The sequence below is a fragment of the Morone saxatilis genome, unplaced genomic scaffold (genome assembly GCF_004916995.1).
Source record: "Morone saxatilis isolate NCDOM2014 unplaced genomic scaffold, NCSU_SB_2.0 Contig4, whole genome shotgun sequence".
NCBI lineage: Eukaryota > Metazoa > Chordata > Actinopteri > Moronidae > Morone > Morone saxatilis.
Window position 1 is genome coordinate 6,600,348 of NW_023339984.1, and position 6,032 is coordinate 6,606,379.

At 38.5% G+C, this 6,032-nt stretch overlaps 1 protein-coding gene across 2 annotated transcripts in view; it reads right to left on the minus strand.

Annotated features, from left to right (window-relative positions):
- Positions 1–6,032, minus strand: part of LOC118338540 (serine/threonine-protein phosphatase 2B catalytic subunit alpha isoform) — a 63,241-nt gene that overhangs the window by 26,412 nt on the left and 30,797 nt on the right. The gene's annotated exons all lie outside the window — the stretch shown is intronic.

Here is a 6,032-nt window from a genome sequence, read left to right on the forward strand (position 1 = left end):
AAAATAAAATAAATATTATTATTATTATTATTATTATTATTATTATTATTATTATTATTATTATTATTATCACCTGTTAATACTTTAGAGCTGCACACTATTTTCTTCATAAAATAGTTGTCCACTATGGAAAGGAATCACAAGAACTGGCTTCAGTGTGCATTTTCGTGCCTTACTTTTCACATCCTCTTTCAGCCTCTTTCTAACCTTGAGGTGTTACAACTGGCTAGTAAGACTTAATTTGAACACACCTATCCTTGCCAAATCCACTAAAAGTTCATTGGCTGAAACCACTGGAAAGCTTTCAGATGTATTCATTTCTTAACATGTCCTGTTAACTGTGATTACAAATCTGGCTTCTTATAGCAATTACATATAGATAATTGCTGAGAGCATTTAGGACTGACAGTCCATTATTCCACTTGAATTCCCAGGAATTTAGCAGAGTTAAATTCACTATATTAATTGACTTACTTTAGTCTAAGTGTCATATCAATTCTATACAGTTACTAACAGCGGGCAGCTGTTAAATAGCATCAAGGGAGTGTTCTATGATGAACCTATCCGCTTTAGAAATCAGGAAGCGCAAATCACTCAACCAGGATTGGTTTTCCCCATCACCCTTAGTGACCCTATACTCTATTACTCCCTGGGGAGACAAGGGGAGCAGAGGCCACGGAAGATTTGCTTCTTAGCAGCCATTGACTGACAGGGTGCAAGTGAAGTCATCTGATTTAAGAGCCTGTGGTCAGTTTTGTAGATTCTATAAAGCTTAGTTCAAGGAGACAGTTAGATCTGAACTTATTTAGTATTATGGATAAACCACTTTATCGGTGGTTCCCAACTGGACCATGGATCCATCCTGGGATTTCTAAGCACAGAATATTTAAGACAGTATGTGTTATATAATTATTATTCTCATAAAACTTTATTTAACTCTTCTTCTTCTTGTTTTTTTGTGGCAGTAGAACAGCAATTTTAAAAGCAGACAATCTTACTGTGGAAATATGTTGGAGGTGAAAAAAGCCTGATGTTCATATATTGTCCTGTGTGCAGTGGCAGCCTACAAAATCTGCATTAATTTTCATCAAGAGGCTTTTTCTTACTTGGCATGAGCTTTGTTTGGGAAACGTGACAGAATGCCTGAAAGAGCAACTGCAGATTCTGAACAATATGCAACTACACAGCTGGTCTATAAGCTGCCAGCTGAAACCTGCAGCTGAAAAGTAAATCCAGTTATATCACAGTAATAGTGGCCTTCATGGACTATAAGAGTGTTTTGTGTCGTGGAGTTAATGAGGTTTGGAGAAAGTGTCTTTGTTTTGGAGCACATATATGAATAAGAACTCAAATACTAATACTGTGTATAATACAATACTAAAAATCCTGGGCTTCCCTCAGGTATTTTCCCTGGGAAATAAGAGAGGAGGTGAGAAATCCCTGCTGATCCTGGGATCTAAATTCCCCGCATTGAACCCTAATGTAGCTGCCTAGCAGGCTAGCATACTCCACACCTGAATATATTCCCATTGGTTTTCCTGAGACTGAACACACACACACACACAAAAGTATGTGAAATACTGACCTCACTGAGTATTTTAAAAAAACTTTTATTCCCTTTCATTTCATCACTACATCTGTTGTATTGCACTGTTCTTTTATCGAGCCAGTTTACACGTTATGTTGTATAAACTGTTTTAGTAGCTTGAATAAGCCTGAAGTAGTTGTAATTACTATTGCAGTGCTTTTAATGTTTTGTTACTTGATGGTTTTACGCTCTAATTGCATTTTCCTTGATGCAGTGCTTATTTAGCCCCAGTGGTACTTGAGTTATTTTAGTTTTTATTTGGTGAATTCAAATGGAAGAACAGCATAGTCCTGGGTTTAAATCCACTGACTGTGCTGAGTGAATAGATGGAAATAAATTGAATAGATCTCAATAATATAGAAGAAAGTCTACAGCATGTTAGAGATGTTGTCTAATGTCACAGAATTAATTTACAGTGTAATCTAAACAGCAATTAATATTAACACACTTAATTGACTTATGCCTTTCTACTTCAGTAAACAAGTTTGGAAAGTCAACTTATTCACCTAAAAGCTGTAATAAACAAAAACAAAGGCAACCATCAGCAATATTAAATGCGAATACTATCCCGGTGATAGCAACGATAAGCATGGCATCCATGTATGATGTAAAACTGCCGCAAATCATCTATTCTTCTAGCAATCAGCTAATTAAGTAATTAACAACAGGGTGAATAGATTGAAATCTAATTTGAAAAGGACACAGGCTTTCTTTCCGTAAGGCTGTTTGTCGCTTTATGAACTGTGTCTAGCAGCAAGAATTACAATAAGAGCCTGTGAAAAAGTCTTTCAGAGAGATACCCAATTAGTGGGAGCTGGAGGACAGCGTTTGAGAGCAATTAGCTCAAGTTACGAGCCTCGTGAGACAGCTCTGAGAATCAGCTCCCCTTGACTGTATCGTAAACCTCCGCTTTACCATTTGTCTTTTATTAAACTCACTGTGTAAGTGTTTAAATCCAAAGTGGAAACCAACTTCAAAAAAGGAGCCTTGTTATTTGTGTCCGATTTCTAAAAGGTGTCCTTACTCCCTCTTGCAATCAAGGCAATATTGCTATAAAACATGCAGCGCTGGTTTATTTTAGATTGGTTGTAAGGTAAATTGATTTATCGGGCAAAAATGGCTAAAAACAATACTTGAACGAAGAGAACTTAAATTGTGTTATATTAATGTTCTCATTCATTGGCACTGGTATCAACTGTATGTACGAGAAAATGACTGCATACCTTCATGTTTTTTTGTCAGTTTGGACCTGCTTTCTATTTTACCATTCCTCCCATATTATTCTTTGTAAAACCAATCCCCAATTTTTTTTTATAATCTACAATAAATGACAATGAGTGAGCAGCCTGTGCATGCAATTCACTCCTGCCATGTAAATATCATATTCTTCAATAAAACTCAATTAGACTTGAGTCTGTTATCTGAAGCCTTTTTTTAATTTTCTACTTGAGAGAGACATTGTCATTTTCAGTAATATGAGAAATGGATATACTTTGTTTTAAGTTCCGATACTGTTTGGACTCATTTAATATATGTCCTACAGAAAAAACCCTAATTTGATGCTATTTTTGCAAATTAAATAAGTTAAATCATGAGTAAAATACCTCATTTGCTTAGGTGATGAAGTAAGAAAGTCCATGTTACTGTTTAAATAAAGTTTTGATTGGGGTAAACATGTATTTGTCTGACATTTGATGAAAGAAAACCTGCATCGACCCTTAAAGCCTATAAAACTGCATGATTGCAAAAACAAACATCTATTAAAGCAAGAGAACTGTTTTTATTCCTGAAAGAAATCAAATACAAAAGGCCACTCTCTGCAGATATTTGTATTATGTACTGTTTTTTGCATCCTAGACACCATTAAGGCTTCACATTAAGGGTTAAGGTACCTCTTAATGTCAAGATGCAATAAAATATGACTGTATTTTAAAAAAGGACAACACAACTAGGCAATCCAAGTGATTAATCTTGCTTTATCCAGAAGGGTGCCGCTAAGGCTGGTTATTGCTATGGAAACAACCTGATGGCATCGAATCCTTTCAGCAATGGCAGCTTATATCACTGAGGAAAAAAACTAATCTAAGCTGCTGCTGACCTGATAAAGGGCCTCTATGAGTATCACCAATGGCAACAATGCAATGTATCCATTGTGTAGATGGATGTAATAAGTAACCATCTCCTCTGTACAGCAATTGTTCTAAAAACATTCAATCAAACTGTGCTCTAGAGTTTAATACTATCTAAAGATATGACCACTAAGAGAGCAATTATTGTGACAATATAGTGTTTTCGAGGTTGCCACTCTAATGTAGGGGCTACATTCAAACTCAGGGAATTAACAATATTTTTCAGAAGTCAGCGCGGCAGGAGGGAGTCCGGTGAGCGAGTATGAGGCTGCAATTTCACCTGAAGCACACGTCAAACACACTGTGTGTGGGAGGACTGCACCTCCAGCTGACCTTTTGGAAAGCTGTCACTTTCTGGCAAAGAAAAACAGCGGGGTGACATGGCGATGGCGAGAGTTTAATCACTGGCCAAAAAGACCCGATGTGATGGTCACTGTGAATTGTAGCCACCTCATCTGTGCGAGCGTGGTACGACAGTGGTCGATGCAAATCAAACAGAAACGCTGAAACGGCTCACTCCTCCAGCTCAGAGCTCTGGCTTTATCACAGCAAACACACAATCCACCCATCACTCTGCTCCAGTACACCTACAGACATGCTTTTCCTCCCTCCCTCTTGTCACAGAACACACAAAAACGAGGTGAGAACCAGAGCCCACATAAGAAGAGCAGGTGGGAGTACATTATCTGGAGTGAGAAACAATTCGTTCTGGCCATCTCCTGCTTGTGCGCTAAAGTGATCTCCCTGAGTAGCAGCATATCAGCGGGCAGCAGCTATTGAGTGGGTGGTGGGCATTACACAACCTGGCTTCAGAACCTACACAGGCCACTCCAAAGGCCGGGCTCATTGAGCGAGAGAAATCCACAGTGAGGGAGACTGTGCCAGATCATGTTTTGATTGAGACTGGACGATAACAACCCCTCCTCCCCACCCCTGCTCGGTTTTATGATGGCACTCTGTGAGAGCTTACACCCTGCAGAGCATGCATTTATGCAAAGGCGGAGGTGGAGCTTGCAATCTGTTGTGAACATCAAACTGTATGTGATGTTTAAAAAGCTGCGATCACCAGTACAGCAGCAACAATAAATGTTACAGCGTCTGATTAAGAGTTGAACCAACCTCAAATGACTGTGCTGGTGCAAACCACTGGTTCCCAACCCGTAACAAATTGAGACAACACTTTTATCATGGCTTGTATGCTGCGTCTATGAGTTCTGTGCAGCCCCCTTTTCAGAATATTTAATTTGTAGAGGCATGAAGAGATGAAGAGAAAGAAAAAAAATGCACATAATTATTTGTAGCGGAAATATTTTTTGTGCTGTAAACTATAGTGATAATATACATTTTAGCCCAACTGACAATGGATTTGTGATATTTGAGTGTGTGAAGAAAAATCTGCCAAGTAATTCTTTTACATAAATACATTTAAAAAAGTACCATTAGCATCGTAGTACAACCCACAAACGTTTGATGAATAAATGAATAAAGCATTGTCTTTAGATACACATAACATGAATGTGTTTGATAAGGATTCCTTACATTTGATTAATTTTTCTACTGCCATTTCTGTAGTAGAATTCTATCAGCTGACACATACACAGATACAAATCTATCTGCAATAAGCTAATATCACTTGGGCCAATTTATCTGTCTAGCTCTTATATCCATACAAGTGTATTTTTTATTGTAAGCCTGTTGCATAACAGCCTATTGGAAAGGTTTAATGCCCTTGCAATGCTGAACAAAGAAAACACACTTCACATTAAACTCATAAACCTGCCATCATAATCAAGGTCTCAGTAAGACCTTTTTAAGGAGTAACCATGAAATTCCACAACCAAGGTTTTTGGTATTTCCTTACTAAGAATACATCACATTTTAATAAATACTTATCTAATATTATGAAATGCAGAGAGCTAAACCTTAGAAGCATTTCAGATTCTACTGGCTACCTCAACATCTCATGAAAAATATAATTTGTGGCTCAAGTAAAACCTGTTTCCGTTGTGTTTTAGTATGTTGGAGACCAAGCTCCAACAGGGTCGAGCACCCACACTGTAAACAGGTGTATGAACAGTGTCAGAGCTGGCCGTTGCCTGGCGATGTGGCTGTAGGAGCTCTATTGATGGGTGACTTGTGCGAAGGCCATGGGAGCAGCTTGTACTCAGTGGCCTAAGCCAACTCTGTTCGTCACACACACCCCTCCCTCCATGAAAACCCCACCTGCCATCTGGCCCAACCAGGAAGTGACTACGTGAATGTGAGAAGCAGGGAGGGAGAGAGAGAGAGAGAGAGAGAGAGAGAGAGCGAGAGAG